Source organism: Sceloporus occidentalis, unplaced genomic scaffold, assembly GCF_023333645.1.
Source record: "Sceloporus occidentalis isolate IW3139 unplaced genomic scaffold, rSceOcc1.0.p SCAF_7, whole genome shotgun sequence".
Classification (NCBI taxonomy): domain Eukaryota; kingdom Metazoa; phylum Chordata; class Lepidosauria; order Squamata; family Phrynosomatidae; genus Sceloporus; species Sceloporus occidentalis.
Genome location: NW_028316987.1, coordinates 45,170,426 through 45,182,882, shown reverse-complemented (window position 1 = coordinate 45,182,882; position 12,457 = coordinate 45,170,426).

The following is a 12,457-nucleotide window of genomic DNA, read 5'->3' as shown; positions in this document are numbered from 1 at the left end:
CATTGCTCCTTCTAGTTTCTGGAACTGTAGAAAACAACCCTGTTCCTTCTTCAGTAAGTCAACCCTTCAGACATTTAAACATTACTATCACATCCCCTCTTAACTTTCTTTTCAATAGCCTAAACATTCCCAGCTCTCTAAGTCTTTCCCTGTAAGGCATGGTTTCCAGACTCCATTTTGGTTGTCCTCCAGCTTCTCAACATCCTTTTTGAATTATGGTGCCCAGAAGTGACCCAAAAGCAGAATAGAATGGCACTATTACTTCCCTTAATCTAGACATTATACTTCTATTCATAAATCATATTTCCCATACATTGCTGAATCTAACGATAATAATTGTGACATCAACAACTAGCAAAATCAAAATTTATTCCTTTAAATTATAATATCAGCTGCACAGCTTCAGTGCATAGTTACACGTGGTTAAAGTGAAAATTTGGTAAAATGTGATGTTTATGAAGAAAAAATTAAAAGAATAAAATTTTATTTTATTTTAAAAAAAATAATTAAATACTTTTTTAAAAATTGCAATTTTAAATTTTATTTTAATAATAATAATAATATGAAGCCTCTCCTTTCTCCTCTCACTGAGCCTCACCCTACTCTCTCCATCTCTAACAGAATTTTAAATGGAAACAGGCAGATTCCACAGCCATGTCTGCTGAAACACAGATATTTGAGAAACAACGTTTTGAGGACACCCTTATGGTGTCACCTGGTGCATTCCACACACACCCACACCCTCTTAGTGATGACACTGATCCACACTGTAGAAATAATCTAGTTTGACCCTTCCACTTTAACTGCTCTGGCTCAAGGCTATGGGATTCGGGGAACGGTCGTTTCTTGTGGTACCCTGTTAGGACAGGAATGCTTTGATTGTGTCTTCCTGCATGGCAGAATAGGGTTGGGCTCCCGAATCATGTCAGAGAGTTCATTAGTTTCTCTAATGGATGACCTTTGGGGTTGCTTCCAGCCCCATGATTCTAGGAAATCATTCCCACCCAGAACACTTACTTACACCCATGGTAACTTTGTCTGCCCCTTTCTTTGAAATCTTGAACTATATTTCTAAATCTTGACTTAGCTTCCCTAATGGATGGCCCTTGGGGTTACTTCCAGCTCTATGATTCTAGGAAATCGTTCCCACCCAGAACAGTTACATTTGCTGTGTTCGCCTTCCTTTGGTAACTTTGCCTGCCCCTTTCTCTGAGTTCCCGAACTGTATTTCTAAATCCATAATTAGGTTCTCTAATGGATGGCCCTTGGGTTCCTTCCAGCTGTATGATTCTAGGAAGTGGTTCCCACCAAGAACACTTACATTCCTCGCCTTTGTAACTTTGTCTGCCCCTTTCTTTGTGATCTTGAACTGTGTTTCTAAATACTACATGTTAAATGTTTTTAAGTTTATACATTTTCAAAATAACATTTACATAGATATTTTATTGATGTTTTGCATCGTCTTTTAAAGATCTGTATTGTTTTTAGAGCAACTATCTCAGCCGCAGAGGATGGCCATGGAAATCCCCCTCTGAAGAAACTTGCCAAGAAAACCCTATGATAAGTTCGCCTTAGGGTCATCATAAGTAAAAGAAAAATTACTTGGAAGCACACAATAACAGCAATTGGTTTTAGATATGTTGTAAGTCATCATTATTAGGAAAAGGGGGGCATGGTGGAGTGATCAAGTCCCTCTTGATGGAGCTCCTGGAAAGATCAGGACGGGGTGATTTGCTGCCCAATATCGATTTTCTCCCAGGTAAAGGAGAAACAGATGAGCTCACTGGGGCTCTCTCTTTGGCATCTAGTGATCTCCCAGAGCAGATTAATTAAGATCCAGCAGGGACATTCTGAGATCAATGGAGAGGTCAAAAGACCAAAGAGGGCCACAAGCGATCCATGGCTGCGGCAAGTAACTGCTAGACAGGACAAGCTCTGCCACCACTCACTACTTTTAACTTGAGAAAATACAAACAAAAAAGAAAGAACTGTGAGTTGTTCTTTTCTTTGGTGTATGCTACCTCCTGATTTATGTACTCAACTCCATAGATCAGTATCAGAAGGAGCATCAAAAGTTTTCCTTTCCCTTCTTCCAACATGGACGAGCGGTGAGAGATTGTAAATTGTGAGGCGAGTGCAAGAATAAAGGCAAGAGAAAAAAAACAGTTAAAGAAGACTTTTTGTCAAACAGTGAGCTTAATGGACAGAGTGTGAGGAATAGATGCTGTAAAAAGGTGTTTAGAGACATAACAGAAAGACCCAAAAGATTTAAAGGACATATAAATATTTAAGGGATATAAATTTTGGACTTAATTTGGACATAAATCTGGACTTATTGAAAATATAAAGGAATTTAAAGGATTGAGTTTGAAAGGGACTGAAAGATGCCAAGTGGAATGTGGAAGTGAAACAGCAAGAAGAGCAATAGTCCTCATACTATCCTACTTTTTTATCTACTTCAAACTGATTTATATCTACCCCAAACTGACTCTTTATATTTAGTATTTATAGTTCTTGATTGTTAGAATTGTTATATAGTAGTGAAGGGCTATTGTCCTAACGGAAAGGGGTTGATATTTTGTTCCTCCTAGGGAGGGAAATTGTCTGGTGTGACACTGAAAACACTGAGTTTGAAGGGAAGGAAAGGAAAGGAAAGGTCTGAGAGTTAAATATAAGAGAGAAGTTTGAAACAGAGAGACATAAATTACAGTTCAACAACACCTAGTAGAAGAAGGAGAAATTTCATCTTCTTTTATCCCTTTTCCTTCCATCTCCATTTCTGTTTCTGACTAAACTCAGTGGGGAAATAGGGGATTACACCGTCCCCCCATGCCCCCTTCCATATCTTCTTTAGCCGACTCTATGACTTACTGAGAGGGGTCTTTTGACTTGATAAACAAAATGGTAACAAAATGGCAACTGCAAAGTGTGCAGCAGCAGCTCAAGTAGCTCTCCAAAGAAGACCATCCATTGAACAGACATCTAGATCAACGGACCTGAGTGATACAATACCAGATGAGATCAGAAGGAAGAGGGAGGAGATGAAACAAGACAGGAAAGATAGAAAGCAAGAACTCCAGGAACTGAAAGATGAACTAAAACATGATTTCCATAAAGAATTGGCAGAGGTAAAACTTCATATGGGGAAGATTTACAAAGAGATTGGATGGTTGAGCACCAAAGTAGAAACACTAGAGACAGCAACAAGACAGCTAGAAATAAAAACTGAAGATATATCAAAGGAACAGAGAGATAACCAAGATGCTGTTATCTGGCTTGAAACAAAAATGAGAGAGCTGCCTGAAAATAAGAGGCATTCCAGAAACACCAAACAAAAATCTACAGGAAATCCTAATTCCAATCTTATTTAAATTTGTGGATGAAACACCGCAATGGATGGAAGCAGAAATAGATAGGATCTACCATATAAATTTGAGAGTTCCCAAACTTACCCCACAGTATATCATAATAGACTGTGTTAAAAAACGAACCAGAGATTGGATATTACAACAGAGCTATAAAGAGAGACTGGTAATAGAAAGAAAGGAGGTCCAGATTTTTAAGGACATTCGGGGAAAGCTCCTTAGGAGAAGGAAGGACTATAATTTCCTAATCTAAGAATCCATACAATTCTTTATAGATGGGAGAACCCCAAAGGAATATCACTGAGTTGGAACCAGAAAAGATTTCATTTGAATTCAGTGGAGAAGGCGAGTAATTTTTGGAAAACACACAGAGTAGAGATGGAGGGAGGAAGCAAAAAAAGCCCTAAGGAGAGCAAATTAAAAGATGTGGATTAGAAAGTAATGGCGGAGGAAAGGATTTTATGAAAATAATTATATTCAAATGTGGAATAAGATTAAGAAGGATTTGGAGAAATGGAAAAGACTTCATCTTTGAACACTAGGAAGAATTTCAGCAATAAAAATGATGATTTTACCAAAGTTGATATTTATGTTCCAGATGATCCCAATAATAATGACAGACAAACCATTTAAAGACTGGCATAAGGACCTTTCAAATTTTATGTGGAGAGGGAAAAAGCCTAGGATAAAGCTGAAATGTTTTCGGGATGTCCGTGAGAGAGGAGGATAGGAGGTTCCAAATTTAGTCCTATAGGTGTATAGCTTGCAAGGAGCACTGGACCCACCCATAGGATGTTGCCATGGCAGTTAAAGTGGAATTATACTGATATAACTGATATATGAAAGGCCCTTAGGTTAGCCTAGCAGCATTACATGGCTCTTTGACCCACTTGCATAAAGAATGTGTGTGAGAGAGAGGGGGGGGAGGGCTATGCAGACTAGTCATTAAGGCCAGCCCAGGGGTGGAGTCAGGGTGTGGCATCCATAAGATGCATACCCCGCTCTGCCCCCATGGCAGCATGATGCCTTGTGCCACTTCAAACGGCACATGGTGTCACAGTGTTCCTCTGTCGCTGTGTTACACGATGCAGTGCCAAAGGAGCACTTTAAAGCCACAGTACCGAAGCTATCGCACCCTTTCCAATGTTTTTGCGGCTCCATTTTGTGCCCTGGAAAGACCAGATCAGGGCTGCTGCATGCGGTTGCTGTGGCCCCAATCTGTCACAGTTGGAGGCAGCTGCAGGCCTTCCCTTAGGGGCACAGCCTCACAGAGAGAGATTCTTCAAGGACAGAAGATACCAATACATTATTTTTGTACCTTAGACTTAATGAAAGTAGGTGGTTTGGTGAATCCTTGTAATATTGCTAGCTGGCATATACACAGTGAAAGGCAGGGTGTGTAGAAAACAATATTCAGTTGTCACAACTCATAGAGTCCCTCCACATTAAAAAGGAAAAAGCAGGGAGGGGAGCCATCCAGCAATAATAATGTGTTGGAGAACTGAGATGCCCTGCCAACTAGCATTCACTGTTTAATTAGGAGGTATCAACAGCTTCCAGGGTGTTTTTCTTTTCTTTTCTAGAAACACATTAAAGATCTAAGGCTTGATTTTTCTCAGCACAGACGCATAGTGCATTTTTTTTAAAGTGTTTTACCTGATTGAGTTAAACTACAGGATCATATACTCATCCTCCAGTTTACTTGCAACCTCATAAAAGCCAATCAACATGTTGTAGTTTCCACACACAAAAACTCTCAATAATATAATTTTGAACTATAATTCTGGGTGAAATTTAAATCTGCCTGTAATATCTCCTCCTAACCACAATTTTTCTGAGTGAGTTTTCCATTCACGTCCTTTCTATGATATCCATGTAAAGGCAGTGTCATCTTCCTCATTCCTTATTTAGAAAAACTACAAGAAAGCAGCTTAGATATTCAACCACTCCTGGTCATCAACAGCAGAGATAATTTTCACATCTTGGCATTGTATATAGAGATCAGGGTCTATAGGTTAATAGCATAAGGGACTACAAGGAGCATCACACTGTCCTAGCTAAGACATGTCAGAGCAGAGGGAAGAAGAACTAAGATATGACAATTATGAGATGGGAAGAAAAGAAATATAGATTTTCTTCAGCATTTTGCAGTATGAACAGATTTGCTCAACACTCCAACCTGTGTGTATGCACCCGTGTTCTTTATTTCCAAGCAATCTGTGTGCATTTTTGAACACAGAATTTAGATTTTTTAAAATCTGAAAACAACAGTTATTTACAGAGTACGTTCTCCCATCACGCCTGCAGACCCAGCCTTCACCGATGTGGACAAATTTGTGAATGGGCTGGTTGTGCATACCTGACCAGCATACCCTTCTGAATTAGAGCATATATTTTCTGAGTATAAGAATTTAGGAAAGTTACCTCTTTTGGAGGGGATTATAGTCCCTAGCATACCCCATCCTGCCAATTTTTCCAACATCTAGCTGAGAACATCTCATCAAATCTAGCATGTTATGTTAGCTCACACTGGATACATAAGCAGGAAATTCAGAGCTGCTTAGATGGATGTGCAACGTATTGAACAACCAGTGCTGAACTTAAAGCTTGTCATGTTTGTAGAACCAAAGGACTAATTTGTTTATATAAAAGCAGCTTCTCATTCCCCCACAGTACTGGTCTAATACATTCTTAGGCAGCTCCTCTTTCTGCTATACAACTCGTAGGAAAAAAACCCCAAAATACTGTACTACAAAAGCTGATTGGGATTGGTATCAAATTGCAAAGTGAGGAAATCATACATTAAAGTAGTGCGTTTGAATGGACTGGTGCCACTCCATATACAATAAATGCAAATTAGATATTCTTTCCTGCCACCATCCATACTTCCCATCCCTATATCCTTCTTATCCCTTTCAAGCCCATTTATCCTTTTATTTCAGACAAATGGGCCAGCATCATGTCCCTAAAGCAATCTAAAGAGCACTGTGCTTATTATTTCAGAAAAATATTGAGAAAGGATCATAGGGACAAACACAACAAGCTTTATGTTCAGTGCTGGTTCTTTATTTGACTGTTCCAGTGAGAGTATTTTAAAAATGTGTTCCCTGTCTTTCCTTGTCTTATAAACCAAGCCTCAAGGAGGGGGCGAGACAGCAGCAGAGCTGCACAGCATGGATGTTTTTATGTATATAAGAAGCAGCCTTGAATATCACCCTGTGGTTATTTATATATCTCTCTGATATGCTTCTCACCATTTCAATAGTTTGCTAGATTTAACTGCTAAGTCTCCATCTAGTGTTGCTAGACCAGGTTTCATCTCCTCAATAGGATGTGAAAGTGTTCAAAGCAAGAAAGGAAATGGAAGTCAAAATACCATGGTCCTCCTGTGGGTGGCATCAAAATATATTTAGTGCATAAAAGGTTTGCTCATAAAGAAAGACAGAAAGAGACTTAACATTTATATTTGTACACACACACACACACATTTGGGAGAAGAAGGTTCTATTCCTGTCAATATTGTCATTTAAAAAAAATAGCAATTTAAATCAATGCAGTAGTTTTAAATAACTGGTACCACCACGCTGCCAGCACTGCAACTGCCAACGGGCTTGAACTCTGAAAACTTTGCCAACACCCTTTGAGAATGAAGATTGCTACAAAAGAAAATGTAGAGATTATGCTTACCCAAACATTACTTTTATATGTGTGTGCATACGTGTGTGTGTGTGTGTGTGTGTGTGTGTGAGATAAACCTTGCTTAGCTGCTGTATAATAAGAGGTTCAGAAACATTACCTTTTTTGGACTACAGCCTTCAGAACTGTTAGTGCAACCTTGCTTAATAATCATACAAGCATGATTTACATAAAATACAAGAAAGAAATGTCAGAACAGAAAGTAAAGGTGGGGAATGCAACCCTCTCCCCCTCCAGAGTGGCAAAGATTAGAGGTTTTCAATTGCACAACATCTCAATATCAATGTTTTCAGTGCTGTTAACAGATTAAGGCTGCAGTCCAATAATGCACTCAGTAAGGAAAAAGTGGGATTGCTTCGGAATGAAGATCACAGTATTGCGCTATATGCAGAAGATCAGGGGATGGCACAATTTGGGCAATTCTCCAGAAGGCCAGGAAGGATTTCTACTAGCTCCTAAGCCAGCATCTCAGCATCTCCAAGCCAGGGGAAATGGGTTTAGTGTTGTGAGGGGGTTCTTTGTTTTTAGTACTGTTTTTCAGTATGGCTGCATCCACCCTGCAGAAATTATCCAGTTTGAAACACCACTTAACTTCCATGGCTCAATGCTATGGAATTTTGGGAATTGCAGTTTGTTGTGGCATCAGAGCTCTCTGACAGAGATGGCTAAATGTCTTACAAAATTACAGTTCCCAAAATTCCATAGCACTGAGCCATGCTTTGGGTCCAGGTTACCTAAAAGATCACCTCTTCCATATAATCCGCCTCATACATTCAGATCCTTTGGGAGACAACTACTTCAGTCAGCCAGAACTAGGTTTACAATTGTCAGCCAGATGATTAAGAGGTGATATGATAGCCCTGCTTAAATATTTGAAGGGATGTCACATTGAGGAGGGAGCAAGCTTGTTTTCTGCTGCTCTAGAGAACAGGACCTGGAACAATGGATGCAAGCTCCAGGAAAAGAGATTCTAGCTCAACATTAACCATCTGTCAGGGATGCTGAGATTGAGAGTTCCTGCATGGCAGTGGGTGGGGCTGTCTTTAAACAGAGGTTGGCTGGACATCCTTCAGGACTATTTTAGTTGTGTCTTCCTATGTGGCAGGTAGTTGGACAAGATGAGCTTTGTGGTCCCTCCCAACTCTAAGATTCTATGACCTGCTTTTGCTAGGGACATATGTAGAAGTCTTCCCATATTTTTCATTTTGCAAAGATCAGTTCACCAACAGAGCAATACAAGCTGCTTTTAAACTGGGTGAAACATAAAAATCAGTTTGCGACTCCAACATGGTGCTGCTGTCTTGTACAAGAGAAGTCCAGCGTATGTAAGTAGTTGTCCAGTTTATGGTTTCTAAGTCAAAGTGCCTGTTGGCTCCTCATTTGGTTTGCCCCTGTATTGCCTTGGCATTGAATGGAAATGTCAATCCTGTGGACAGAGTGAAATTTTACAAAAAGGTAGGAAAGATACTGTCTGAAGAGAAGCCAGAGGACTTTATCACATAGGGGGAAATTGGGATGGGGGATTAAAGAGTCAGTATCCTGGGGAAATCATGCAATCCTGGTGAAGATTTTCACACACATCGCAAATAAAGAGGACTTATCCTGGGAATAACCAGGGAATAACCAGCAACAAATAATTCATGGGAATTCCCCTTGAATGATTTGTTACTGGTTATTCCCATGTTATTCCCAGAATAAACCCTCTTTATTTTCAATGTCATGTGAAAATCTTCACCGTGATTGCACAATTTCCCAGGATATTGACTCTTTAAATCCCCGATTTCCCCAATGTGATAAAGTTCACAGAATAGAAAAAAGAGAAAATACAGTACGTGAGCAAAGCAACAGCATCATCATGAACAGCAAAAGATGACCACAGAAGGAGCAGATTTGCATAAAATGTGCATGTGCTTATTGTTATTTCTATGTGTATATTGAACATAACCACTATAATTTATATAGGAATACTATGTGTGCATATATACATATATATATATATATATGTACACATAGTGTTCCTATATAAATTATAGTAGTTATCTTTAATGTACACATAGAAACAACAATAAGCATTTTATGCAAAGAGGGAGACTGTGGCCAGTGTCCTGCACGCTTGCTCAATCTGCAAATAAGGTGCTAAATACCAATGGACAACTTCAAGGCCTTTGCTCTACCCTCTTAATCTGTAATTTTAAAACAGACTGTTGTGGTTGTTTTTGTTGTGTGCTTTCAAGTGGTTTCTGATTTATAATGAACCTATTATGGGTTTTTCTGGAGTGGAGGGTGTAACTTGTCCAGCGTCACCCAGTGGGTTTTCATGGCCCACAGGGAATCAAACTTGATCTCCAGAGTGACTGTACAGCCTTTCTAGTAGACGATACTGTCAAAAAGAGGACTGTCAACTATAAAACAGAAACAATTCCTCCCTATAGAATTGTCTGAGGTGCGGTACAGACCGCAGAAAAGGGGTGGTCTGCAGCCGCCCCTTTCCTTGCCGGGTTGGAGGCAGGGCAGCCTCACCGGCAGCCCCTGAGGCCCCAACCTGGTGCTTTTCCAGGCCACGGAGAAGCAGCAAAAAGTGGCCTGGAAAGAGGTGCCCATGGGGCTTCATGCCCCCTGCCACCCCGACAGGCGCGTTGCATCGCTGGCGTGGCCATGTAGAGGCCACGCCAGCGATGCTCGTGCACAGAAGAAGCTCCGTTTCAGAGCTCCTTCCCGCGACACTGAAAGGGCACCTCAAGTGCCCTGCAGTGCCACGGTGGCATCATACACATGCCGGTCCATCATCACGCACGCTGTATGGACGGCTCATTTCCAAAATGGCACTGTGCATACGAACTAGGGCTGGGAAGTGTGTGGATGCTGCGCGCTCTCCAGTCCTAGCTTTGGCCCGAGGATGGCACTTTCATGAGCTGAACAGTGGTGGATAGGGAGGTTTGGTGATGTTTCATCCACAGGGTCATCATGTGTCAGGGTTGACTCAAGGCAGTTAACAACAAACAACAACTCTGTTCTTCAAAACAGAAATCTATGTTTGGAAACCCATGTTTTTTACAAATCAAGTGAATATCCTCCATGCATACCATTAAGGATATTCTTCATGTCACTCTCTATGTGTAGTAAAGTGACAGAAATGACAATGAAAGGATAGGATGAGCATGTTGCTCCCCTCAAATATGTCAGTGAAACATACCTTTATGCTTGCACAGGGCTTAAATGACAGTTGATCACCGTGAAGCCTATATTCCACCTAAGTAGCAAGGCTTTCATTTTATATCAGAATATAAAAAGGATATCTGTTCTTTCCACACTAAGTTTCTGGACAGGATGTACAGAAGGATATCTGCATATTAAGGAAGTCATTTATACATAAGGAGCTTGTCCTATAAACCCTACCTAGATTGATGTGTGGCTGTTAATTTCCTATTCCCCCTAGATATTGAGAACAAAAACACCTGTCATATGCTATAACAATCTCTTCTTCTCAGCTGACAAATCATTTAGTTTATTGTGATGAACCCAGGGACTGGAATTATGTTATCCCCAGCCCAGGAGTGGGGAAGCTGGGTTACTGTTGTTGGTGTTGTTTTCTGCACTCGGAAATCATATTAATTTTGGATATAATACCTATGTTGTTTTACCAGTTGGCTCATGAGACATAGAAGAAGATAGAGTCACAGCATACAAAGGACTGGTGAATTATACCCCAGACAGGGACCCATCCCAATCCTCTCATCAGTTTGGCAATAACATCTGTACAAACAGCTCCCAGGAGCTGTTCTGCCAATGCACCCTGGTCTGTGTGAGAGACCTGAAGTCATGGTTTGAATTATAGAAAACAATAAGTGCAGAAAATATTAGAACGACAAGGCTATGATTGCATGTCAAAGTCACACAGACTAGACAGATCATTTCATATCTGCTCTAATAGTTTATGACTTCACTTGATTCCCATAGCTGAATTAGATCCTTGACATCTGGCTATAGCCTGATACACTTATACTTACTGGGGGGGGGGGGGAGGGGGAAATCAAGCTCTTCACAATCAAACAAATAAAAGACATTGCACCATGATAAAATATACTTGGCTTAAGAATCAATGAGCTAAAAGGACCCAAATATCCATCAAATCTGATCAGAGGATGGAAAAAAATTAGTTTTTGGCTGTACAGTTCTCAAGAGTCCTCTGCTATGCCCACCATGCTGCAAAGGGGATTCTTGGAACTGCAGCCCAAAATCTCTGAGCTGGTCCCACCAAGACAAAATCACAGGGCAGCTTTTTCATCAAATCTCCACCACCCCTTGATCAGCCTATATAACCCAAGCAGGGAATAGCTACAAGCAGAGAAAGTGTGTGTGTGTGAGAGAGAGACTGTACAATGTGAAAAAAGGAGGGCAAAATAATAATAATAACAGCAGCAACAACAATAAGAATCTGTCTTTATTGCCCTGCTGCTTCTGACCACATTTATCATCTTGTGTAGCAGGAGCAATATCATCTTCATTTTTTGCACTGCAGTCTGAGACAAAATGTAACATAACATATCAGGTGAGGCAGCCTTGAACCAAGACGGTTCTATCGTCATTAATCAATCCTCTGCCCAACAGTAGGAGTGGAGGAAACTGTTGGTTTGACTTGTGAAGAAGTGATTTGTGCATCGGTAGTGTTTGTCTAATGAGTTACTTTGGAAAGTAATTACTTTTGTAGTAACAAGCTGAAGAGGAGTTGCATAGGTGTAATGCGCTGCTTTTCAGTGGTCTGGGAAGAGGTTTTCTGGCTGTTACCTCTTATTGAGGGAGGCTCAGCCAAAGCAATGGGAAGGAAAGGTAGAAGGGAGAGAAAGCTGGGAGAGATTGCTTTGTAATATCTTTTGTGTTTTTCGTCAGAATTTCCAGAATGCAATATCTGAATTGGTCACTTGGAGTAAGTAGACAACATTTTCTGCATTGCCCTATGGAGCAACAGTAAAAAAAAAAAATTGCATTGCCCTATGGAGCAATAGTAATGTTGACTGGAACTTTTTAGAAAGAATTAAATGAGAACATACATTACAAACTCTGATTTTATTGCTGCTTTTGCAGCAAATTCAACAGCAGTAAAATCCCTGATGGAGCCTATAAAAACAGCCAGGTCATGTATGCCAGTATGAGGCATATATTGGTCACACCTGTGCTGAAGGAGGGACAGCATTTTCCAAACAGGAGACATAAATTGTATTTCCACTTCTATGGTATTCCCACAGAAGTAAGACTAGGGCATGAACTAATGGATCCAAATTGTAAGAAAAGAAATTCCAACTAAAAATCAGGAAGAATTTCCTGACAGTAAGAACTGGTTGACTAGTGGAATGGGCTGTCTCAGAAAATGATGGACTCTCCTCCACTGGAGATCTTTA